The 26,849-nt window shown below is 41.2% G+C and overlaps 1 protein-coding gene across 11 annotated transcripts in view; it reads left to right on the top strand.

Moving 5' to 3' along the window:
* ST6GAL1 (ST6 beta-galactoside alpha-2,6-sialyltransferase 1) overlaps positions 1–26,849 on the top strand; it is a 133,470-nt gene that overhangs the window by 56,298 nt on the left and 50,323 nt on the right. For 7 of the 11 annotated variants that reach the window (XM_019752122.3, XM_019752125.3, XM_019752120.3 and 4 more), the window contains one exon: positions 18,710–18,779. The exons of 1 other annotated variant lie outside the window; for it this stretch is intronic. The gene's annotated coding sequence lies outside the window, so the exon portion shown is untranslated. Of the gene's footprint in view, positions 1–12,346; positions 12,407–18,709; positions 18,785–26,849 lie in introns of all 11 variants that reach the window. 3 more of the 11 variants (XM_074329231.2, XM_074329228.2, XM_074329230.2) reach the window with 2 other exon arrangements.

Below are 26,849 nucleotides of genomic sequence, written 5' to 3' on the forward strand. Positions count from 1 at the left end.
ATATATATATCGATATATCTCTCTCTCTCTATCTATGTATAGCTAGCTATCTATCGATCGATCTATCTACCTATCTATCTATCTATGTTTATATATATATATATATATATATATATATATATATACACACACACATACATACCAGGGGTGCCAAAAAAATGTATGCAAGTGGACACTTTGGTCAATGTTGCTCAAGCAGTAGTTCGCCTTAATCAGAAGTGTCTGGACGCTGATGGTAACCACTTTGAACACCTCTTGTAATTGCAGAATTCAAGCGTGACTTATGTGACTTGTATTCATCTTTTGTTATCAGTATATATTGAGTATTACAATTTTAATAGTTTTTCCTTTCTTAAAATATGCAAACATTTTTTGGCACCCAGTGTGTGTGTGTGTGTGTGTGTGTTCACGGGATGTGGAGTACAGCATAGGGAACATAGTCAATGCAATGTAACAGCTATATAACAGCTATGTAACAGTCAGAGAGGTAGTAGATTGGGGGGTTAGCACTTTGTGAGGGGTATAAATGTCTATTACATTGTTTTGTACACCTGAAACTAATTAAAAAAAAAAGAGTATGCGCAAGATCAGGGCAGTAGACTAAGGCAAATTCAAGAAGTACTGGTACATTAGGTGGCCTACAGCTTAGGGGCACATTTGCATATAGTGGCGTGTTGCTTGGAGGTTTGGGGGTGAGGAAGGAGTACAGTCTTGTTTTCTAGACTGAGGAATTTGGACTTAGTGGATCAAACATGGAAGACACCATTTTAAGTCTCCGAGGAAGAGCATGATTACTCAGAGCTGTATTTGAGAGAGTAAGCTTGTGGGAAGAGAGAGGGAAGCAGGCATGGATGAGGAGGCTATTGTGAGGGGCCAGTATTAGGGGATCTGTACCTGATTTGGGCAGGGTGGAGGGGCAAGGAAAGAAGATATGGATAGGAGAGAAGATTCTTCTAGGTGAGGGAAGAAAAATCTTATCTTCACCTGGACCTCTTCTCCCGGGGTTTATACCTGCTTGGGCCACCTGGCTGTTGTACTTCAAACAACCCCTCACACTTAGCCTGTCCAAAGCCAAACTCAACAGCCCTGCCCCCCACCATGCTTTCCCCTTGCCTGGCATGCTTTTCTCTTCCCTCCATTTTTCTCCTTGTCCCACTTCTCTTGCCAGGAGGAAGGAGAGGAGCCAGATAGAAGCAGAACACTGTACCTGTGGAAGGCACTGGTGAGAAATTTCCAGAGAGGGTTGCTGGCAGTGCCATGTGCCAAAGAAGTGGGTGAGGATGCACATAGAAGAAGGGCTGGAGACTCAGGGCCGGCACTAGTGTGAGGTCAGGTGCCTTGGCTACAAAATTTAAGGGGACCTTCACACTCAGGTGTCAACCCTGTACTTGCACAACCCTGAGAGTGAGGGTGTCGTGCGGGAGACCCTGCTCCCTGCGCCATTTGTCGTGCGCGGAGGCCTTCTCGCCGCGCCATCTTTCAGGCGGGGCGGCCTGCGGGGTCTCTGCTCCCGCTCCCCACATAAGAACGCAGGATATGGTGAGGCCGAAAAGGAACACCCACGGAGCCTAGGTAGGGGAGTCATACCACTATGGTCTCACTGGAGGCTGGGCCCACCGGACGCGTGACCTGCTGTCCGCCTTTCCGCCAACCGACCGACCGATGACTCTCCTCCACTCTCTCGACTCTCCTCTTCCGCTCTCCTCGGCCCTCCTCTTTCGCTCTCCTCGGCTCTGCTCGGCTCCTCGGCAATCCTCGTAGCCGCAGCAGTTATACCAGCAGCCAATCGGCTAACCGGCCACAGCCGACGACCAATCAGCCACAGCTGACGGCCATCCACCACCTGAGCCAGCACTCTTCCACATGAGGCCGAGAGCCTGTAAACTACTTTCTGGGGCTCTGTCCCCACAGAGGGCCTCCTTAATTTTGCATCCTAGGTGCCTTCCTTGCCTTACCCTAGTCCTGGTAATTCAGAGGATGCCGGTGACTTTGGAGAAAGCATTATATTGCAAAAGGCTAAGTGTGAAAATGAGTGTGGAACTGTTTCTTCAGTAGAAAGCCTTCCCAGGGAAGCTTCCTGAAGTTGCATGGGGGCACCCATGTCTCTCTCCTCCCTACCCCAAGACAGCCCCTCAGGGTCTCCACAGACTAGGGTTCCCGGAGGACAGTTTGAAGACCACTGATCAAATAGAATCCCCCAACTTATCGTAGAGAAGTCTGAGACCTAGAGAAGTACGTGACTTGTCCAAGGTCACACAAGGAGCTGTGACCTTAGAGGTCGTCTTTTACTTTCCTTTGATTTATTATCTTTGATTGTTTCTCTTTTTTATTGTCTCCCCCCATCTTTTCCTCCTGCTATAAAAAATGGAAACATAGTAGATACTCAAGATCTGATCTGTATTTGAAGATCGAGCTCTAATTCTGAGAAATCCATTTACTGAGTGCTTGTTACCTACCAAGCATTATTTTAGGGGCTTTTACATAGATTATTTTATTTATTTCTTAGAAGAACATTTCAAAGTACATGTTGTCCCATTTTCCTGATGAGGAGACTGAGGTTCAGAGAGAACAGATAACTTGTTTATAGTTACATAGTTGCTAACTGGAGCTGTTGGATCTGAAACCTGTGTTCTTCCTCTACATGACCTGTTTCTTCAGTCTTTCATATTAACTGAGTGCCTTGATGCCAGGGACTGTTTTTGTTTGTTTGTTTTATTTTTGTTTTGTTTGTTTTTTTTGGTGCTGATGCAGTATAAGTAAATGTCATGCAGGGAGTCACGCGGGTCTCTGGTCCCGCTCCCCACATAACAGCGCAGGACATGGTGAGGCCAAAAAGAAACACCCACGGAGCCATAGGTAGGGGAGTCATACCACTATAACTATATTCTCGCTGGTGGTTGGGTTGGAGACACAGGAAACAGGAGCCACATGATCCGCAACCATCACTCCGCCGCTTGCTAGCTCAGCCCCTATTTTCTGTTAGCGTAGCCACAGCAGTTATATTAGTGGCCAATGGCTCACTGGTTACAGCTGACGGCCAACTAGCCACAGCTGATGGCCTTCCAATCACAGTTGATGGCCATTTACTACCCGAGTGAGCACCTTTCCACGTGAGAGCCTGGAAACTTCACTCTTGGCTCTGTCCCCACAGTAAAGGAGACAAAAATCCTGCTGAGACCTACCCCACTTGTCTCCCTGTTTGTGAGGGGAGTCGGTTTGCTCTTTGTAAGGTCTCCTGTCACAAGTGTCTCTGGGCTGCCTATGGTGGCTGCTGTGGTTTGGTTGTTGCTGAGATGAAATTCATGGCCCAATTCACTCCTCAGCCACCGAGTCACATGGACGCCTTTCTCTGCCCGTCTCTGAACCATTCCGCTGCAGTAACCCATGGACAATATAGGTAGTTTATGATGCAAGGAATATGGTCCCCTCCCTAAGCAGGTCTGATTCCATTCCAATTCAGTTCCATGATTTAGCCTTGATAAAGGGAAGTTATTTTTGCCTCCTCTGCCCTAAGCCCCACTGAGAATTCGGACCCAATGTTTTCACTTGTCACTTTAGACTGTTTGCCAGAGTTTGTGGAAAAAGGCCTGGATTATTAATGCCCTTGCCAGGAACAGCTGTGTCCTGCCAGGTTGTCATGTGAGCCCTCTGAAAAGCCCAGAGCTGTACGGCCCACACTCCTCAAGGCCCAGTGGCTCAGATGGGAAATGTGATCTTATTCTGCAGTAAATGCAAACAATCTAGGGGGGCAGAAAGCAACTTGGAAGGGACTGATCAGGGTCTCACCTATGAATTTACAACAATACAGTGAGTGTCCTTGGGGACTGATTCCATCCTGGTGCTACACGGGGCCTGCAATTTCTAAGGTGTTTTTAGTCTCATGGTCCCTTCCCCCTTAAGATAAAAATGAGGACATTAATAATCAGTTTAGTAATATTTAGAGATCCATTGTTCCTTACAGTGGATGCTACGCTGGCTGGCTACTTGAAGTAAATTACAAGCATACCTTGGAGCTACTGCAGGTTCGGTTCCAGACCACCACAATAAAGTGTGTATCACAATAAAGCAAAGTGAAATAAAATGAGGTATGCCTTTAGTTTAATCCACAGAACAAGTCTTTGAGGTGGGGCTTGTTATCACAACTTAATGGGTGAGAAAATGGCCTCTGAGAGATCTATTGAATTACCCAGCGTCATGCAGGTAGTAAAGGGTGGAGGTGGGATTCAGACCCATTCTATCTCATGTTCCTTTCAGGACACTGGAAGATGCTAAACACAGAATATTTCCCTGGCTCACCTTCAGGTTGTCCCTGCAGCTGGCCCCTACTCCTTTGTCTCTCATCTTTGTTTCTTCCCAGCACTCTGTACGCCTTTTCTGGAGCCTGGTATTCTAGTGAAGGTTTGACTAGAAGTCAAAATCAGCCAGGCCAGAGGTTGGTGGGGTAGATGGTGGTGTATCAGGCCAGACCAGGGGTGAGGAAAGATGGTCTCAGGCACCTTTTCCTCTATCAACTGAAGTGGCTCTTCTTTACCTCTTCATGCCTCATCAAAGCTCCTTTTCAGTGCCAGGAGCTCAACAATGAATTTCGAGGAAAGTCTAATAATGTCACTGGTTTGCTTAGAAAACCTCCAGCAGACCCAATTTCTTGCAGGATAAACTGGGACTAGGAACACTTATGAGATCTGAAGATCACGTTCGCGAACTCATCCTAGAAAAAGCACTACATCCCTCATTGCTGAATATCACTACGGTCACCTTCTAAGTACTCTCCTTGGGAAGCTATGCACTGATGCCAGCACCTAGTCTACCGTTCAAAGCAATTTTGGAACTCTTTTCCTGGAAGGGCCATCAGAGCTGCCATTGTATTACCCTTGATGTCCTGAATGTCATCAAAATGTCTTTCTTTCCATATATCCTTTAGCTTTGGGTAAAGAAAGAAGTCACTGTGGGCCAGATCAGGTGAGTAGGGAGAGTGTTCCAATACAGTTATTTGTTTACTGGCTAAAAACTCCCTCACAGACAGTGCCATGTGATCTGGTGCACTGTTGTGATGCAAGAGCCATGAATTGTTGGCGAAAAGTTCAGGTCGTTTTCATTTAACTTTTTCACATGTCCAGTTGGTACAAATTCATAATGAATAATCCCTCTAATATAAAAAAAAGTTAGCAACATCGCTGCAACAAGTTTGCGAACTTAATCGTCAGACCTCGTATTAAGATGGAGGGTCCTCCACCACACTCCCCTTTTTGATTGCCTGCCTATCTACCATTTTGTCATCTAGCAGCTCCCTTAACCTCCAGTTCCAACCGGGCCCACTCACACACTGCCATTTCTCTCTTCTGTTATCCCTGATCACTGATTCTATGTAAAGAATCATGTCACCTGCAAAAACTGACAATTTAACTTCTTCATTCCCAATTTGAATGCCTTTTCTTTCTTTCTCTTGCCTGATTGCTGTGACTAGGACATCCAATACTATGTTGAATAACAGTGGTGATATGAGGCATCCCTGTCATATTTCTAATCTTGAGGAAAAACTTTCAGTTTTTCACCGTTTAGTATATTAGCTGAGGGTTTGTTGTATATGGCCTTTTTTAATGTTTAGTTACTGTCCTTCTATACTTATTTTATTAAGTGTTTTAATCATAAATGAATGCTGTATCTTGTCAAATCTTTTTCTGCATCTATTGATATAACAATATGATTTTTATCCTTTATTTTGTTTATGTGGTGTATCACATTGATCAATTTGCATATGTTGAACCATCCTTGTGCCCCTGGAATGAACCCCACTTGATCGTGATGTATAATTTTTTATTGAATACAAATGTATTGTATTCAATTTGCTAGTATTTTGTTTAGGATTTTTGTGTCTATATTCATCAGAGATATGCTTCTGTAGTTCTCTTTTTTTGTGTTATTCTTACCAGGTTTTGGTATTGGGGTAATGTTGGCCTCATAAAATGAGCTAGGAAGTATTGTCTCTTCTTTAATTTTTTGAAAGCGTTTGAGGAGGACAGGTATTAAATCATCTTTGAATGTTTGGTAGAATTCACTAGTGAAGCCATCTGGTCCTGGATGTTTGCTTTTGGGGAGGTTTTGGATGATTGTTTCAATTTCTTTACTGTTGATTTTTCTATTTAGAATATCCAATTCTTCGTGATTTGGTCTAGGAAGGTTATATATTTCTAAGAACTTGTCCATTTCTTCCAGGTTATTGAATTTGGTGGCATATAGTCCTTCATAGTATTCTTGGATGATCTTTTGTATTTCTGTGGTACTCATCGTAACTTCTCTTTCATTTTTGATTTTCTTTGTGTTTTTTCTCATTTTACCTTAATGAGGTAAAGCCAAGTAAATGAAGTGCATTTAGCCAAGGGTTTGTACATTTTATTAATCTTTGAAAAAAAACAGCTCTTTGTTGCACTAATTTTTCTATTGTCTTTTTGTTCTCTTTTTCATTTAGTTATGCTTTAATGTTTATTATTTCATTCATTCTGCTGACTTTGGGTTTCGTTTGTTCTTCTTTTTCTAATTCTTTAAGATGTAATGTTAGGTTCTTTATTTGGGATTTTCTTGTTTCTTGAGATAGGCCTGTAATGATATAAATTTCCCTCTTAATATTGCTTTTGCAGTATTCTAATAATTTTGATATGACATATCTTCATTCTCATTTGTTTCTATGTTTCTTTTTGATCTCTCCTTTTATTCTTCTTTGACCCAGTCGTTCTTTAGTAGTATGCTGTTTTATCTCCACATATTTGTGTTTTCTCCCACTTTCTTTTTGCAGTTAATCTCGTTTCAAAGCATTGTGGCTGGAGAATATGCTTGGAATGATTTCAGTCTTCTTAAATTTGCTGAGCCTAGTTTTGTGTTCCAACATTATGGTCTATCCTTGAGAATGTTCCATGTGCCCTTGAAAAGAATGTACAGTCTGGTGTTCTAGGATGAAATGCTATCTAATGTCAATTATGTCCATTTGGTCAAATGTGTCATTTAAGACTGATATTTCCTTATTGATTTTCTGTTTGGATGATCTCTCCACAATTGTCAATGGTGTATTTCGATCCCTTACTATAATTGTGTTTTTGTCAGTTCCTCCCTTTAGTTCTGTCAGTAGTTGCTTTATATACAGAATGCACCAAAAAATATACACACATTTTAAGAAAGGAAAAAACTGTATTAAAATTATGACGATGGTAACCACTTTGAGCAACCTTTTGTAATTGCAGAAGTCAAATGTGACTTGGACTCATCTTTTGTTATTGGTATATATCGAGTATTACACTTTTAATACAGCTTTTTCCTTAAAATGTGTATACATTTTTTGGGCCCCTCTGTATTTTGGTGCTCTCTGATTGGGAGCATATATGTTGATAAATGTTATATCTTCTTGTTGTATTGTCTCCTTCATCATTATGAAATGCCCATCTTTGTCTCTTGTTACCTTTTTTATCCTGAAGTCTGTTTCATCAGATATAAGTATGGGTACACCACTTTTCTCTCAATGTTATTTGCTTGGTGTATTGTTTTGCCCCTTTCACTTTGAGTCTATATTTATCTTTGTATCTGAGGTGTGTCTCTTGAAGGCAGGATATGGTTGGGTTTTATTTTTGATTCAGTCTGCTACTCTGTGCCTTTTTATTGGTGAGTTCAGTCCATTTACATTTAGGGTGATTATTGATATATGATAATTTTCTATAGCCATTTTATCTTTTGTTTTCTGGTGGCACAGTGTCTCCATTGTTTCTTTGCCCTTGTGTTTCTGTCTGTTACTTTGGTTTGATGGTATTCTATGATTTTTTTCCCCTCTGTTTCCACCTTTTTAATGTTATGTGTCTGAGTGCTGGATTTCTTTCTTTCTTCTTTCTTCTTTTTTTTTTTGAGTGGTTACTATTAAGTTCATGTAAAAGAAAGTTTCATATATACAAGTCCTTTATCTTTAGCATGCATCTTATCTCCATTCCCCTTTGCAAATTCAGACCTTTACTTCCTTCCCTTTTATGTTTCTGTTGTCACAAATTACCACTATTTATGCTGTGAGTTCATTTCTGAGTTGCAGTAGTAAGTTGTCTTCTTTTCTTTTTCTTTTTTTTATGTTTTATCTTCCTTACCTTTTGTGTTATGTTTAAGTGTATAATGCTTAATTCTGTTTATGGGTTGCCATTTCCTGCTTCTGTCTGACTGCTAGTAATCTTGCTCATAGTTTTGTATCCTTTCATGTTTTTTGTTTCAAGTAGAATAAACTCCTTCAGTATTCCTGTAATGCAGGCCAAATGGTGAAAAATTCCCTCAGCTTCTATATATCTGGGAAGGTCTTTATTCCTCCTTCATATCTAAAGGATAACTTTGCTGGATATCTTATTCTTGGCTGATAATGTCTCTCTTTCAACAGTTTGAATATTACATTCCACTACTTCCTAGCTCGTAGAGTTTCTGCTGAAAAATCTGCTGATAATCTAATGGGCTTTCCATTGTAGATTACTCTTCTTTTCACTGGCTGGCTTGAGACTTCTTTTTTTGTCATTAATTTTTGACAGCTTCAATATAATGTGCCATGGAGAAGGCCTGTTAGGTTTGAGGTAATTAGGGGTTCTGTTTGCTTCTTGGATTTGAAGATCCAGTTCTTTCAATAGGTTTGGGAAGTTCTCATTAACTATTTGTTTGAATAGGCTCTCTGTGACCTTCTCCCTTTCTTCTCCTTCTTGTATACCCATTATTCTTATATTACTATTTCTGATGAAGTCAGATAGTTCTTTCATTTTTTTTTTTTTTTTAACTCTCAAGTCTCTCTTCTCTTCCATCTGCATCATTTTCAGATTTCTATCTTCGATGTCATTAATTCTTTTCAGCATCTGGTCAGCTCTATTTCCTAAGCTTGTTATTTCATTCTTTATCTGTTTTATTGAGTTCTTCAGCTCCAGAATTTCCATTTGGTTCTTTTTAAAAAAAATTTCCATCTCTGGTAAAATATTCATATTTTTTTCATTGATTTGATTTCTGAGTTCATTAAACTGCCTGAGTTTTCTTGCATCTTGTAGAGTTTTCTCAGAAGTGCAATCTTGAATTCTCTGACATTTAAATCATTTATTTCCATGTCTTGAGTTTATTTTCTGGAGATTTTTCATTTTCTTTGTGAACTGCCTTGTTACCTTGATTATTCATGGTAATTAATGGATTATTTCTCTTCCTGGGCATCTATGGGAATGAATTCTGCAGCAGGTTAATCTGAAGAGGTCTTTCTTTTGCTTTCCAGCAGGTAGTGCTAGGGCACTTTATTTTCTTTTGCCCTGTTCTGGCTTTCTGCAGTGGAAAATTTCCTGCAGAGGTGGGCGTATCCTCCATGACCAGGGGTGCTGAGAAAACTTGCAAATAGTTTGTTGAAGTGCTGTTGGATGTCTACTGGAGAATGGGAGAAACCTAGGGAGAAGGAAATATTTACATTTTTAAAAGGGATAATTACAAACCATCAGCATCAGGCAGTAACTGAGATGATCTAAATAAAATGCACAGCACATGGTAGTACTCAATAAGTGATAACTATGATACTTAAGGTCATTATTAATTACCATTAAATAAACGTATCCTCCTGCTTCTTACTCTGGGACACAAGACCTAGAGTTCCATGACCCGAGACCTTCAATTTGGGGCTCATATTGGACAGCACTGTAGCTTTCCTCTGTCCATAATGTCTTACTACACAAGATAATATCTTTTCCAGTTGCAGACCACACAACCTCTTGTACCTCAGTTTAACTGCTCTTTGTAGTGTCTGCACAATGAAACCTGTATATAGCCCCATGTACCCTATATCTTTGTTTATTTTTTTAAACTTAGATTTATTGGGGTCACAATGGTTAGTGTACAATTCTATAATATATCATCTATATATCACATTGTGTGCTCACCACCCAGTGTCAGTTCTCCTTCCATCACCATGTATTTGACCCCCTTTACCCTTTTCTACCATCCTCCTTCCCCCTTACCCTCTGGTAACCACTAAACTGTTGACTGTGTCTATGAGTTTCTGTTTCTTTGTCTTGTTCCTTTGTTGCTTTCAGTTTTATATCCCACATATGAGTGAAGTCATATGATTCTTGACTTTTTCTGTCTGACTTACTTTGCATAGCATAATAATCTCAAGATCCATCCATGTTGTCGTAAATGGCAGTATTTCATCTTTTCTTATGTGTATATATGCCACATCTTTTTTATCCAATCATCTATCGAAGGATATTTTGGTTGTTTCCATGTCTTGGCCACTGTAAATAAAACTCAGTGAACATTGGGGTACATATGAGTATATCTTTACAGATAAATGTTCTCAGATTTTTTGGGTATATACCTAGGAGAGGGATTGCTGGGTCATATGGTAATTCTATTCTTAATTTTTTGAGGAACCTCCACACTGCCTTCCATAGAGGCTGCACCAATCTACATTCCCCCCAACAGTGTATGAGGGTTCCTTTTTCTCCACAGCCTCTCCAACATTTGTTATTATTGGTCTTGGTGATGATAGCCATTTCAACAGGTGTGAGGTGATATCTTGTGGTTTTGATTTTGCATTTCCTACTAGCTAATGAAGTTGAGCAATTTTATGTATCTGTTGGCTGTTTGCATGTCTTCTTGTGAGAAGTTTCTGTTCATGTCCTCTGCCCAGTTTTTAATTAGATTGTTTGTCATTTTGTTGTTGAGTTGTATAAGCTCCTTATATATTTTTGATATTAGCCCCTTATTGGAGGTGTTATTTGCAAATATCTTCTCCCATTCTGTTGGTTGTCTCTTTGATTTGTAGATGGGTTCTTTCACTCTGCAGAAGCTTTTTAGTTTGATATAGTCCCATTCGTTTATTTTTGCTTTGACTTCCCTTGCCTTTGAGGTCAAATTCATAAAATCCTCTTTGAACTCATGGTCCATAAGTTTAGTACCTATGCTTTCTTCTATGTAGTTTATTGTTTCAGGTCTTATATTTAGGTCTTTGATCCATTTTGAGTTAGTTTTGGTATGTGGTGACACATAACAGTCTAGTTTCATTCTTTTGCACGTGTTTTTCTAATTCTCCCAGCACCATTTATTGAAGAGCTTTCTTTTCTCCATTGTATGTTTTTGGCTCTTTTATTGGAAATTATCTGTCCATATTTATGTGGGTTTATTTCTGGGTTTTCAATTCTATTCCATTGGTCTGTGTGTCTTTTTCTGCCAATACCATGCTGTTTTGATTATTGTTGCTCTATAGTACAAGCTGAAGTCAGGGAGTGTGATGCCTCCAGCCTTATTCTTTCTTAGGAGTGGTTTGGCTATTCAGGGTCTTTTGTAATTCCATACAAATCTAATGATTTTTTGGTTCTATTTCTTTAAGAAATGCCATTGGGATTTTGATCCCCATTGCATTAAATCTGTATATTGCTTTGGGTAATATGGCCATTTTAACTCTGTTGATTCTTCCAATCCATCTGTAACCTGTATTTTAAAGACCATCTCAAGTATCACCTCAAGGGCCAGACATTTTTGTGTGATACTGAAATATAGAAAACTTAATTTATGTCAATTATGAAAATTAATTTAGAACTCTACTATCAGACAATGAATATCTTTGTATCTTCCATAACAGGATTTATATTCTCATAAACCAGATGGAAAATGTGGACTGGATGGTGTTTCAGTTGGCTTACATGTAGCACTTCTATAACTGTTACTAAATGCTAATTTGTATCAGTCAGAAGGATAGTGTTTGTCCTCAACTCTAATGCCTGATTTAGAGGAGGACATAGAGAGGGTTTCCTGATTACATTTATGGATGATATAAAGCCAAAAGGGGTAGCAAATGTATGTGCCAGGGTCAATGTTCTCTATAAGCTTCACAGGCAAGAAGAGGGACTGAGTGTAGAAAGACAGACTGCACCAGGATAAGCGGGAGATAAAACGTGAGCTCCAAATACCAATAGCACCAGGAAGATAGCTAGAAAGCCGGGAAGTGTGGCTGCAGAGTAGGACTTGTCAGAAAAGCTAGTGGGGTTGATTTCAGGGGAGGCTGAACTAAGTGTGGCTGCAAAAAGCTCACCAGAAACTCTCAGTATTTGCATTGCAGATGTGTGTAGTCAATTTTCTTTCCTCTACTAGTCAGGCCACAGCTGGAAACTGTTTAGTTCTTTTGAGAATGATGCGGACAAATTGGGAGTCGGCCCAGAAGTGTGTGAACAGGAAGATGGAGGGTTTAGAAACCATGTTATCTGAGGAATGGTTAAAGACTGAGGATGTTTAGCTTGAAAAAGAAGGCTTCAGAGGGTGTAATAGTCTTAAAGGATTGTTTTAATGGAAAAAAGAACAGACATTTGTTTTCCTCTAGTGAGCAGAATTAGAACCATCAGGTGGAAGCTTAGGGGCATGAAGAAGAGTTCAGTCCCATGTAAGTAAAAAGTTTTTCATAATTAATATTGAGCTGCCTGAGAAAAAGAGATGATCGTTATTACAGGTGTGAAAGGAGATGCTGGCTGGCCATTTTTTGTTGCTCTTGAGTGGGGAATTTGTTCAACAGATGGTGGGTTGACAACCTGACTTCACTAATGTCTTTTCTAACAATGATGGTGTGCTGCTAGGCTTCAGAGAGCGCTTAGGACCCACACCTTTTGTAAAGGGAACCCGGATAACGATGGTGGTGGTCTGATGAGCAGGGGCAGTGTAGAAGTTTTGGGCTTTGGAGAAGAGCTAATGATTAAAATCGCCCTGTACAGTAAGTCCTCACGTAACGTTGTTGATAGGTTCTGCAACTTTAAGCAAAATGACATATAACAAAACCCCTTTCACCATAGGCTGACTGATATAAACAAAAGTTAAGTTCCTACAGCATCTGTGGGGACAGAACCCCAAAAAGTAGTTTCCAGGCTCTCGGCCTCACATAGACAGGTGCTGGCTCAGGTAGTAAATGGCCATCAACTGTGATTGAATGGCCATCAGCTGTGGCTAGTTGGCCATCAGCTGTAACCAGTGAGCCATTGGCCACTAATATAACTGCTGTGGCTATGCTAGCGGAGAGATGGAGAATGGGGTCTAGCAAGAAGATGGTGGCTAGGCTGGCAAGTGTGGATGGCGGTTTGCGGACAGTGTGGATCCAGCCTCCAGTGAGAGTATAGTGCCGCCAGAGAGAATATAGTGGAGCTGAGACCCCGCAGGCCTCCCCGCACGACAAATGGCGCAGCGAGCAGGGTCTCCCGCACGACAGCATCTCATCAATGTTATAGCAAAATGACATTATTCGAGGACCTGCTATATTTGACTTTCTCTGCAATTAACAAAAAGTTAGAATTCTACAGTGCCTACCAGGTAGCATTTTCTATTTGAAAAGTAGCATAATTACAGGGCACTTGAATTTGAGTGTCTTCTCCCATAGGATCTCAGGAATTTTCAGTACCTCTTGATGTTCTTCCAGCATTATTCTAGCCATTCAAATCCTACACGTCCTTTTAGGTTTAGGTCCAACTCTATTTCTTCACAGGTAGCCTTCCCTAGCACACTCTTATCTATAGGGGTACCTGTGTGTGTGGTAGGCATGGGCTCTGGAGTTAGATGAGATGGGTTTGAATCCTACCTCTGTAATAGCTGCATGACCTTGGGCAAGGAGTTTAACTCTTCATGTAAAGATACTCATCTTTACATACAAAGTGCAGGTGACTTACATCTACCTTGCAGTGTCATTACAATAATTGGAGAAAAACAAACTGCCTAGTTTAACACCTAACACATAGCAGCTCGTACTCAGACAGTGGTGTTGATATATGATTATTGATCAGGCTTGACAGCTGTATTCAGCCTACCCCCAGGGTGGTTACCTGCTATGAAGAATTCCCTGGCCAGGGACCATTGCAAGTGGGGTGATGTGTACCAGCATCGCCTTCTCCAGACCCTCGCTCTTAAACCATTGTAATCTTTTCCCACAGCTTTGTCTTTTCTGATTTCCTCTACACACGTTCAGTAAGTAACATAAGCTAGATCCTAACTTTATCTGGATCCAGCTGACTTATATACTAGTTCCAGTGAGTTCTCCATCACTGCCTATCACAGTTACCTGTATCCTACGTCCTCCACCCCGGCTTCTAGATCACCTGCAAATAGCTGGGAAGGGTTTCAGAGTAATGGCAGGAATCACCTTGCAAGGTTCCTGCCCTGTGTGCCTGGTGGTAACTGACTGGTTCTTTCTTTTTTCTAATGTGGTCAAGACCTTTCCATTGAAGCTTTTAGTTTGTAACACAAGAGAGGCAGGTAGAACCTCGCCAGTTGCCCTCTCCTGGACTTATGATTTGGTTTTTAGTGAGGCCAGGAAATTCTCTTGGGTGGAGTGTGATTCTCCTGTAGGCAGCTTGTTCATGATCTATTCATTCAGAATATGCAAAAGTCGTTGCTTAGGACCCAGCCTGTATCTAGCAGTGTGGTAGGTTCCCGGGCTTCAGAGAGGACTAGAATGTTTCCTGTGCTCTGGAAGGTCACACCCTTGGAGAGGAGACAGACATAGTAACTGTGAGAGGGCTGCTGGGATAGGGTGTGCACTTGGTGCTGTGGGAGCATATAGGAGGCGCTCCTAACTCAGACTGGGACTCAGGGAGACTTTGTCTCCTATAGTACGTTACCTCACACCCAACACGCTCTTTAGGTCAGGCCAACTGGCTCTTCCCAAACGTTAAATGAAAGGGTGCCAGCAGTTCCTCCCTGGTTGGCCTGATACAGACCCTTCACAGTTTTATCACCCTAGGGTTATCTCGTCCACACTCTCCAGATCTCACCAATGAAGGCTATGCTCTTGTGACTTGGGTTCCTTGGAAGCATAAGTTAGTTGCCTGATGGCCTCATCCCATACTGGGCAGGAGTTTGAGCTGCCTTGGAGCCTTCTGTGATGATTTATATGAATCTTGCTTTCTTTGCTCCTATAAATCTACTCCTGGATGAGGTGCGGAGGTTGTTGAGCTTATGGGCAGAAGTGAGTTCCACTGAGTCACAGAGCTTGGCCTCTGCTCACCTCCCCACAATAGAAGCCAGAGTGGGATTCTATTCCCCAGTCACCTCCCCTCCCTTCTGAGGATAGAGAGTGATGTGCCCCTAATCTTTCAGTATATCAGTGAATCCCACCCTTTGGGAGGCCTTTTGGGTCCCACTCTACCATCTCCCTCATCTCCAGCTGACCTCCCATATGGCCAAATAGACGCTAAGGATAGGAATCCTGTTCCTCAAACTGAGCCCTTCAGATTCTGCTGTGGCGCCTGAGAACAGTTTCAGTGTTCAACCATAAATACCTTTTAAAATCATAAACATAGCGCATGACCAACATTGAAAATATCCACAATAAATATGTAAGGCCTACTTTTTTTTGGAAAACAAGGGCAAATTAGATGAGGTCCTCGCCCTGAAGGTGCTCACAATTCACTATCCATTTAGATTGGATGGTTTTCCCTGCTGGTCGGCACTTAATGAGGTGAGCCCTTTACTAAACCCCTCCAATACCACCCACCCCTTCTATTCCCTTTGGGGACAGTAAAGGATAGGCTCCTGTGACAGAGGATGGCCGATTTCCCCCATCCCTGCTCCCCATGATGCCTGGAGCTACCCATGTGCTAGGACTTGAGCTTTCGTATCTCCCATGGCACCTAGCCTCGGGTGGGGGTCCCTTTGCAGGCATTTCATAAACATCTGCATGAGAAATTGAAGTAGCTGATTCATAAAAGAATCTACTCCAAGATCAAACTGTCTCTGGGGTCCCTGTGGTCACTGCTTGGTTGGCCTTTGGGCAGAGCACATCCTTTATCAGCTCACTTTCATGAGTGTCCAGTCTGGCTCAATTATTAGGTTGTCATAATAACCTAATGGACTTGAATTTAAAGAAAAAAAAAGTCTTACAGGACCTGTTTCTTTCTGGGAGAGGATGGTGGTTATAGGGTCACCTAGACTCCTATCATTCCAAACAAAAAAGTCATTTCCTATTCTGTTCTCTCAAGCATGTCAGATGGATCAAAGCGAAGATGGAATGATGGACGGAGAAACTGGAAGCGAAACTAAACAGCGTTGTAAACTTGCAAAAGTCACCCCTGGGATCACAAAGTGGGGTTTTCCAGTTAGATAGCTCAACAGGGGTTTTTTGGTTCGTTTGTTTTTGTTTTTCTTTTAATGTCTTTGAAAATAAAGGGATCTCCTTAAATAACTGTGCCTTAAAGGCCTCCTTTTTTTAAAAAAATAAAATTTATTGGGGTGACAAGGGTTAGTAAAATTGCATAGGTTTCAGGTGTACAATTCTGTCATCCATCATCTATACATCACATTGTGTGTTCACCACCCAGAGTCAGTTCTCCTTCCACCACCATATAGTAGACCTCCTTAAAGCCCTCATTTACATCAGGGCAGCAGCATGCCAGAAAGGGCTGGGCTTGGGGACTGAGACTGAAATCTTGCTTCAGTCCCATTCCTGCTGTGTGGCCTTGGAAATGGACTCAATTACTCTGAGCTTCAGCTTCGTCACCTGTAAAATAACAGACCGACAGGGTTACTCAGAAGATTTAAGATAAACCAGAAAGTGCCTAGCACAGACCAGGGGCTCGGTAAGTGATACTTACAAGGATGGTGATGATAATGATAACAGTGGAATACTTGGCTCTCTGAGCTCCACGTTGCCTCATATAGACAGACATGACTATGCTTCCCCACCAAAGGTTGTCTTTGCGACCTGAGCCACTCTGCAGGCTCCTCATTGTCCGTATATTTCTATGGGTTAAGATGGGATTGCCTCCTTATACTAGAGAAGCAGTACATGGGCACACACAGTGGCATGTCAATTCCACTCTACTTACTGAGCACATTTTTAAAGAGAGAGATTGCGAAAGTAATTGAAATAGTAATTGAAACAGTTCTGACAGCCACTCAATCATCTTAATTGAAGGCCCGCACAAGTGCAGGTGAGGAGACATGAGTCAGGGGTTCACTCAGCCTCTGTGGGGTGTGTATCTTGTGTTGGATGTAGTCCCAGTGGCGAAATATTTCTCTTTTTGTGTGCTACATGATACTAAACTCAAGATCATTAATTCTTCTGGTACACACACACACACACACACACACACAAATTTTAAAAACTTTATTCAGATAAGGATCCAAATAAAGTCCCTATGTTGCAATAGGTTGATATAACTTTTAAAAATCTTAAATACTTTTAATCAGTAGTTTCCCAAGAGGGTGGATTTTTGACCTGGCGCCTGATTCTGTAACTAACCATTGGGTAAAGTGTGGCTTCACCGTCCCTATATGCAGAGGTGGCCACAAGCCCATAGCTACCATCTCTGAATAGGGACTTACCTATTCCCATTGCTCATTGTCTCTCTCAGAAATACCCACTTCCTGATCTTTTATCTTTTCATTCTTAAATTAAAATAAGACCTTTTGAAATTCTTAATTAAATATTTGAATACCTAATATTATAATAACTATGTATGATTCCAGGTCAGTACCAGAATTGTTGAGGGGATCACTTTGTAAATTATATAAACGTCTAACCACTGTGCTGTACACCTGAAACTAATATAATACTGAACGTCAACTCTAGTTGAAAAAAAATTTGAGTACCAACCAGAAGGACAAATTCAAGTGCAGAAATCTCAACTTTAGATCTCCACCCAAGAAGCTTTGTGTTTTTGCTTTTCATAGACCATGCACGTAGAGCGTTGTGGTTTTGATAAAGTAAGAGTTTGCAATTTAGCTTAACTAGAAATAATCCAGATCTTATTTTGGAATTAGGAAGAAACACACTACGAGGGAGAGAAGCTGTGGGGACAGAGCCAGGAGTGCAGTTTCCAGGCTCTCGGCCTCACGTGGAAAGGTGCTGGCTCAGGCAGTAAATGGCCAACTGTGACTGGATGGCCATCAGTTGTGGCTAGTTGGCCGTCAGCTGTAACCAGTGAGCCGTTGGCCACTAAAATATCTGCTGTGGCTACGCTAGCAGGAAAATGGGGGCTAGCAAGAAGATGGTGGCTGAGCTAGCAAGAGCAGATTGCAGTAAGCACGGTGGATTGCAGCTAGCAAGTGGGGTTGGTTGGTTGGTACAAAAGCGGATGGCAGGTTGCAGATCGTGTGGCTCCTGCTTCCTATGTCTCCAACCCAGCTGCCAGTGAGACTACAGTGGTGTGACTCCCCTATCTGTGGCTCCATGGGTGTTCCTCTTTGGCCTCATCATATCCTGCGTTCTTATGTGGGGAGCAGAAGCTGAGCCCCACATGACACCCTGCATGACAGAAGCCCACCCTGCCAACCACACAATGATGTAGCTTTGTGTTTTTCATGCTTGTTGGGCTTGGGAGGAGGTAGATAGAGCATAGATGGTAAGGAAGTACTTCCTGGCTAATAATAAGAACAGGATGTTTTGAGACAGGGCTCCTGCTCTCATAAGCCTCTCTGTGCAAATAGCTGAGGTTTATGCAGTTGGCCCAGGTGGTACTTAAGCTCCTGAGAGCTTACTGCGTGCGTCCCTGAGTGGCCTGGGCGGTGAGCTGGGGAAACCTGAAGTAGCAAAGGCAGGAAGGTAATGGTGTTCCATCTGCAGGAAGGACCTTTCAACTAAGGGCCTCTTGTGATAAGATTGATACTGTTAGGTGACCCGTTGCACATCACAGGCTAATGTTTATTTTGGATTAAATGCTATAGCATTCCATGCTCACTCATACCTTTTTACCTTTCTGTTTTGCAGATGCCTCCCAGAGTCCTTCCTGTTGGCCATTTCATACAACTCCACCACCATCCTTCTCTGCTTCTCCCAAGTAAGGTGCACCCTCCCTCTGCCCCCCACACCCTTGCTCCCTGGTGCACTTACACCTAATGCATTCCTCCATTACAAGTACATTCCATGTTGTATTGTCGGTTTGTTTGCAAGACCACCTCCACCACTGCCCCTTGAGCTGCCTGTGCTTCACGCCTGGCACACAAGGCACACTCAGTTTGTGTGGTGGTTTGCGGAGGTCTGCCTGCTTTGGCTATGTTGGAGGGCCTGTGAGACGGAAAAGGGGTGTTCTTGGGCAAACTTGTTTTTAGAGACATGAGACATGCAAAATAGTTAAATAACAGTATAAAATGGAAGGCAGCGAATATCAGAGGAGGCAGGCAGGACTGCCCAATCACCTCACTGTATTAATTATACTACTCAATCCTGAATTCTACAGTCCTTTACAGTTTATCAAGACTTTCACATGTGTTCTCTCATGCCATGAAAGGACAGCATTATCCTCTGTTTCGTACATGGCAAACGATGGCTCAGAGGAGTAAAAGACGTGCTAATAATGGTAGAGCCAGGCCTGGAACCAGTGTCCTGATTCTAAATCTAATGTCCTTTTTACTCTGTCATCTGTCTCAGGTTGGTAACCTGGGCCCTGGCAAGAGGAAGGGACTCACCTGGTCCTACAGCTGTAATTAAAGACTTGAGACACTGCTGACAATACTGAGCGCTCTAGGTAGCGAGTGAATGGCTAGGGAAAATTCGGGAAACAACTAACACTGAGCAGTTACTATGTTCAATGGAAGTAGAAAGCAAGCCACGAATGTGAGCCACATAAGGAATTTAAAATTTTACAATAATCTCATTAAAAAAGTAAAAAAACAAACATGCAATTAATTTTAATAATGTATTTATTTACCCCAATATATCCAAAATATTATTTACTTTATTATGGAATCAATATAAAATTGATTAATCCAACATCTTACATTCTTTTTTTCCACACGAAGTCTTCAAACCTGTGTGTATTTCACAGGTACAGCACATCTCAGTATGGAGTAGCCACATTGTAGGGTTTGAGAGCCACATGTAGCTAGCTTGTGGCTACTGTATTGGGCAGTGCAGTTCTAAGTGTTTTATATATTTCATGTGTTTCAACAATCACATGAAGAATTGTTTACAGCATTACTTAATGGCTGAGGAAATGAAGCCCCAAGAGGTTAGGTAACTTGGCTTTGGGTCACAAAGCTGAAAAGTGACAGACCTGGAGACTGACCCAGGTCTGTCCCACCGCTTCCCACTCTGGTGGCCTGCCAGTCCTCTAGGAAAAGAGGAAAGGAAGGGTGCTCGATTTGGACCTGGAAGGATGGTTGAATTGAATTGGTGGAAATGAGCAGTGGCCTTGATACGGTGATATTACCCCTGAGGGTTTGAGCTGCTGCTGGTGTTGATAGTATTATGTGTGGTGGGAAAGGGGGCCCAAGGGCAGGGCAGGGGCAGCCAATTTCCCAACTAGTATTGCATATGCTTCTGGGAGATAGCAGAGCGATCAGAAGGAAATAAAGGGAATCTTTGTCTTCAAATGCCTGTGCCAAAGTTCAGGGAGTCCTTTCACAAGGCCCGAGTCTCTCCCTGAGCCTCTCTCCTGTGATATGAGACCATTAATGCTTTCCTGTTAGAAGTTATGTGAAGATTCAGGTTATAACACATAGTGCTTAGCTAGTAGTCATGCCGAGTTGTGAAGGGCTGAGTAAATACTGTGTTTCCCCGAAAATAAGACCTAGCAGGACCATCAGCTCTAATGTCTTTTGGAGCAAAAATTAATATCAGACCTGGTCTCATTTTACTATAATATAAGACCGAGTCTAATATAACATAACGTAACGTAACGTAACGTAACGTAACGTAACATAACATAACATAACATAACATAACACCGGGTCTTATATTAATTTTTGCTCCAAAGACGCATTAGAGCTGATGGTCTGGCTAAGTCTTATTTTCGGGGAAACAGGGTATGTTTGCCCTCCCCTATGTTCAGGCAGGAGATCCCATGGAGGGTGCCAGTTTTATCCCTTCCCAGGAGGACTATGAAAGGTGCTCTAACGGAGGACAAACTGGATTAGGAGGGCCCTGTGCCTGCAACCAAGTTTGTTCTGGTTTTTTTATTTTTATTTATTTATTTCTTATTCACAAACATTATATTACAATAGCAATAAAGATGCACTTTTAAAATCCAGGCATCCTGACACATTGCTGTTTATTTTACAATGTTCCCTTGCAATTGTCTGTTTAAGGAAAAAAAAGTTTTAATATGATTATAATTTTAGTGTGGATGAAGTGTATTTTGTTTCTCCCCTTATCATAGACATTTTTCCAGCTTTATGGTGCGTGTAGTATGTTAATAACTTCAGTGGATAGCACTGAATTCTGTATCACAATTTATTTGTTCCCATGGCTAGATATCTGGGTTGTTTCAAAATTTCTTGGCATCATATTTGATACTACAGCCTGCAACCTCATGCTTATGTTTCTTTTCTATGGTTTATAATTAGATTATAAAAATTATAAATTTATAATTAAAATGATATATTATTCATAAATGTAATTATAAATGTAAAACTATTTCTTTCCAAGAAATACTCAAACCTTTGAATTCTAGGCCAGAAAGCTACAAATATTTTAAAATGTGTTGGTTGTTCTGGGATATTATTTCAATTTTCTTGAGGTATTCCTTCTTTTTTTCCTCCACTTTTATTGAGATATAATTGACATACAGCACTATATAAGTTTACTAGGGTGTACAGCATAAGCTTCTGTTTTCCTAGCAATGAGTGATATGTGAGCTAAACAGTTTTACCACAAAATCACCAGCATTGGGTATGAAAATTTACTTTAAAATGTTGCTAAATTTGACAAAGGTAATAAAGTGCCAAGTGGTTGTGCGTACTTCTGCACATGCCTCTTAGAACACCACTGATGTAACTGACCTGTTACAGGTGGGACAGGTAAGGCCACCGTCCGTGCATGGGCACCTTCCTTAGAGGAAAGTTGGTTAAACAGTTTTCCTTTGCAGACTGAAGGTGAGGCCACACCGAAATACCCACACCTTCAAAGCTGGGCACGGCATCTCTTCGAAGCCCAGCCTCACCTCCCACAGCACACAAAGGCAGGATAGAGCTCTGATCCACTGTACATGACCTTCCTGGTTCCTTCCACACCCCTAATTGCACACGAATCTGCCATAGGCATTGAAGTCAGAGAGATGTATGGTTCTGGGCACATTATTTCATCCTCATTTTTTTCATCTTAAAATGGGAATGACCGGTATCTCCCTATAAGTTTGCTGACAGGATTAAATGTGTTAATATTTGAAAAGTACTAAGAACAGTGACTGGCACATAATTAGTACTCAATAAACGTTGTAGCTGTGGGTTTGACTCTCAATTCCAACACTTTCTAGATGCTACTTTGGGCAAATTACTTCACCTTTCTCTCCTTGAGCTTCCTCATCTGTAAAATGGGATTATAGCACCTGCTTCACAGAGGTGTTAGGGGGTTTCAGTGAGATAATGTAAACAGAGCATTTAATCACAGGGCCCTGCACATAAAAGACCCTCCATAAAAGCAACCAAAAGGAAAACTTTGTTTTTTGGTTTTATTTTCTACTGTGCAAAAGGGAGAGCTTTGTCCCCTTACATTGGTCTAAGCAGCAGTACTGTTGTAATTAGCTCTTGGATTTTGACCATATTTGTTGTTACAGTGCATTTTTATGTCCACATTGTAGGTTTGGGGCTATCCAGAATCAAATGAGAGGCAAATCAACATTTTCATGTCCTTAAGCTTTTAACAAGTTTTAAAGAAAATCTTGTTTATGAGGTTTGCGAGTGCGTAATTTCACAGTGAGAGGGTGATATTTCGTATACTTATTAATTTAGTGGTTTCCCCCCTACAGTTGGTGTCAAAAGAAACTGTCAGGTTTATGGAAGGTACCAAGTGTTTCTTCATATTCACTGATACAGATCAAATTTGTCTGTGATAATAGGGTAAAAACAACATTCTTTAGAATGTTGCAAAAAAAATATTGCGTTCTTTAGAAAATGCAAAGAAATGATCTAGGAGTCACTTGAGCACAGCTCATGCAATCCCTCCCTCCTGTCATTCTAACTCCTCTTCATCTTCACGTTTGAGTTGAGATGTCGCTCCACGCAGCCTCCCATATCATCCAGACTGGGTAGCTGGACTCTCCCCATTGTAACACGCTCTGTAGCTGTAATTCCCTTTACCTGTCTCTCTCCCTCTGGAGGCAGAGACCTGCCTTAATCACCCCTGTATCCTTGTTGGCTATCACTGGGCCATAACAGCATAGCACTCCATGAGCATTTGTTGGCTGCATGGATGAACTTACAAAAGTCTGCCTGTGATTCTAGAAGGTGTGTGTATATAATAATGACAGGTGTATCTGCAAAATGAGGCAAGTGGAAAGTCAGTACCATTTTCTGCCTGGGCTGAGGCAAAATGAATGCAATAATATGTGTTTGGAAAATACATAGGACTTTGCTTAGCCTTGTGCTCTGTGAGGCATCGGTTGCAACCTTATCCTAGCTGTTTCTACCCCCTTTCAACATACCACCAACTACCCTGTGCCAGCTACCCTTGCCAAGCATTTGGGAGGAGGACAGCTCTGTGGTGTGTTCCTGTGTAATTTGTACCCGTCCTGTTTCCTGGGCAATGTCTGGACTGTGGGCATACCAAAGAAAGCTGAACATTTCTTTCTTCAATCCTCATGCCCTGTGGGTTAGAGAAGGGCCAGGGCCCCGCTGGTTTCCTTGGATGGCATGACTGGGTAGAATGGGGTACTAGGCAGTTGTAGGGATAATCCTGGTGTGAAATGAGCTCTGCTGTTCAAATGTTGGCTTGGGCACCTTCTGCTTTGTCACTCTTCATCTGGGAAGTCCAATCTAACCTAATAGTATTTTTTACTGAGCTCCTGTTGGATGCTGGACAATGTACTGGGAGCTTCACAGATATCATCTCAAGTTCACATTTCCAGGATCCATGTGAGTTCAGTAGATCTTCTGAGAAGTCTGAACACATAGTGAAGTCAGCCACATGACCCGCGATAGAAGGAGAATTTGAGTGGACGCCAAGAAAGCCGAGTTCCACTTTGGCTGTATCACAAGCCAATGATGTGGCCTTCTCTATTCCAGTGGACCTGAGTTTTCTCATCTATAAAAATGGGATGGGGAGAGTTTGATCACAGGCTTTCTAAATTCCCTTCTGTTTCATACCCTCGACATGTCTACTCCAGTCCACCCTGCTCTCTTCTTTGCCTGAGTTACTTTTGGATTGCACATCAGAATTAAATAGTTTAATAACTTTGTCTATTTTGAGGGAGTCTTATCTCCCAGTGACAAAGACCTTATCTCATTGTCTGGAATGCTTCCTACCCTGGGCTTACTGTATTGGTGAAGTATGAGGCCGTTACCCTTCTGTGAGTTCCTGAAACATTTTGGGGACATATATTTATCCTAGGACAGTTATTTCTAGGCCTAAATTGTCAATCTTTCTCATATTAAAAATGGAGATTAGTTCAGGGCTACTTAAGTAATTTGCACTTTAAATTGTGATGAAATTCTACTTATCCATTATTTTCCCTTTTATTATTAGTGCATTTGTATCTTAAGACATCTTTGTCTACTGCAATTTCATGAAGATATTCTTCTTCTATATTTTCTTCTAGGAGCATTATAGTTTGACCTTTCACATTTAGGTCTAGGATCCACCTCAAATTAATTATATCAATAGAGTGAAGTAGAGGTAAAGCTGCTGCTTCTTCTTTTTGCTTTTTTTTGGCGTAGCTATCCAGACACTAGAACAGGTTATTAAGAAGACTTTCCTTTCGCCACTGATTTTCGTTGGTACCACTATAAAAATTGTAGTGATTGTGCATGTCTGATTTAGAGATTCTGTTATTTTCCTTTTTTCTGTTTGTGTCTCCTTATACCTATAACACATTGTCTTGATTACTATAGTTTTATAATAAGTTTAGTACTGTAAATCTTTTAACTTTGTTCTTCTACGATTGCCTTGGCTATTTTAGCTCCTTTGTAGTTCCTTATAAAATTTAGAGTTAGCTTATTAATTTCTACAAAATAGCCACTGGAATTTTGATTGGGAACACATTGAAGCTATAGATCAATATATTAGGGTTCTTCAGGGAAATAGAACTTACACACACACACAAAACAACAGTGTAACAATGGTGTGTGTGTGAGAGAGAGAGAGAGAGAGAAAGAGAGAGAGAGAGACAGACAGACAGAGAGACAGAGAGATTTATTATAAGAAATTATGGAGGCTAAAAGGTCCCAAGATCTGCCGTCAGCTAGTTGGAGACCCATGAGAGCCAGTGGTATGGTTGCAGTTTTAGTCTGAAGGCCTGAGAACCAGGAGAGTCCAAATGCTGACAGGCTTAAGAGCCAGGAAGAGCTGATGTTTCAGTTCAAGTCCAAAGGCAAGAAAAAAAAAAAAAGGATAGCTCAGCTCAAAGAAGTCAAGTAGAAAGAATTTCCCATTGCTCCTAAGAGGGTTTTTGTTCTAGTCAGAACTTCAACTGATTGGATAAGGCCCACACACATTAAGGAAGGTGATCAGCTTTGCACAGTCTACCAATTCAAATGTTATTCTTATCAAAACATAAGATAGACATATCCAGAATAATGTTTGACCAAATAATCTTGGCATCCTGTGGCCCAGTCACGTTGACACATATAATTTACCATCACAATCAATTTGGGGAGGAATTGACATTTTCACAAAATTGAACCTTCCAATTCATGAATATGGTGTATGTCCCCATTTATTTAAGTCTTCTTTAATTTTTCTCAGTAAAGTTTTGTAGTTTTCAGTAAAAAATCTTGCCTATCTTTAATTAAATTTGCTTCTTGGCATTTGATGTTTCGTTACTATAAATTGTATTAAGGTATATTTTCCAATTATTTGTGAACTTGTACTTCTAAAGAATATAGAAATTTTAGGAGAAGGATAATTTCCAATCCATCAGACATCAGTAACGTTTAGGAACTACCATTCTGGATGTAACCGTAAATCAATACTAAAATATTTACGTCTGTATGGTACTTTATCATTGCCAAAGCATTTCCTTCCTTTGGTCCTTGCACAGGTTCTCAGAAAGAGACAAGTGAGCTATTATTATCTCTGCTTTCATATAAGAAAATTTGGCCCCAGGGACATTATCTAAAAGTCCTGTGACTGAAGTGGCAGAGCCAGCCCCAGAACCCAGGACTTTTCCTAAGAGAAAGGTCCTGCTCATTTCATTCTATATAAACATGGCCTTTTATGACTATTGCCGAGAACACACCTCAAAGGGGCCTGGCTTTATGGGGAATCTCCTGCCTGTGGTCTCTGAAGACAGTGTAGAAGGAAGGGAAGAAGACAGCAGCGAGAGAAAACTGGACCAAGATGACTATATATAAGACACTAGGTGGGGAGGGAGAGCAGGGTCACTGTCAGCCCAAATAGCACCTTGTGTCTGTGAGGAAAAGATGCCATTCTGCCATGGCCAAATGCCTGTATGCAGTGAGGGAAAAGTACAAAATAGAAACATTAATTATTAAGGAATTAAGTAAGAACAAGGAACCTAAATTAATATTTTCTTTCCTTTGGAGAAATTCACCAAAAGTACTTTCCAGATGAGTGAAAGCTGGAAAGCAAGAGACGGTCTCCCTTTTTCCCCCTTTTGCAACATTTCGACCTTCTATCCTTCTCTTTCCTCTTCTTCTTCCCTCCATTACTCAGCTCTTAGTGCCAGGTCCTGAGAATGCAGAGATAAGTGAGGTCACATCTCTCCCTGGGAGCTTGTTAGTTTTTGATTGCTACCAACAATAAGTAATACATTTTATGGCATTGAATTTACTTTAAAAGTCTTAGTGTTTCAGAAATACATACTGAAATATTTATGAATGAAATCACTTGCCATTTGTGATTGGTTTCAAAATGCAGGCATTATAGGAGTGGGTAGGAATATAAACAAAATAAGATTGACCATAGTTGATCATTATTGAAACTGGGTCATGGGGTCCATGGGAGTTCATTCTCT

Source organism: Rhinolophus sinicus, chromosome 17, assembly GCF_057876585.1.
Source record: "Rhinolophus sinicus isolate RSI-liver-muscle chromosome 17, RSI-T2T, whole genome shotgun sequence".
Lineage (NCBI taxonomy): Eukaryota > Metazoa > Chordata > Mammalia > Chiroptera > Rhinolophidae > Rhinolophus > Rhinolophus sinicus.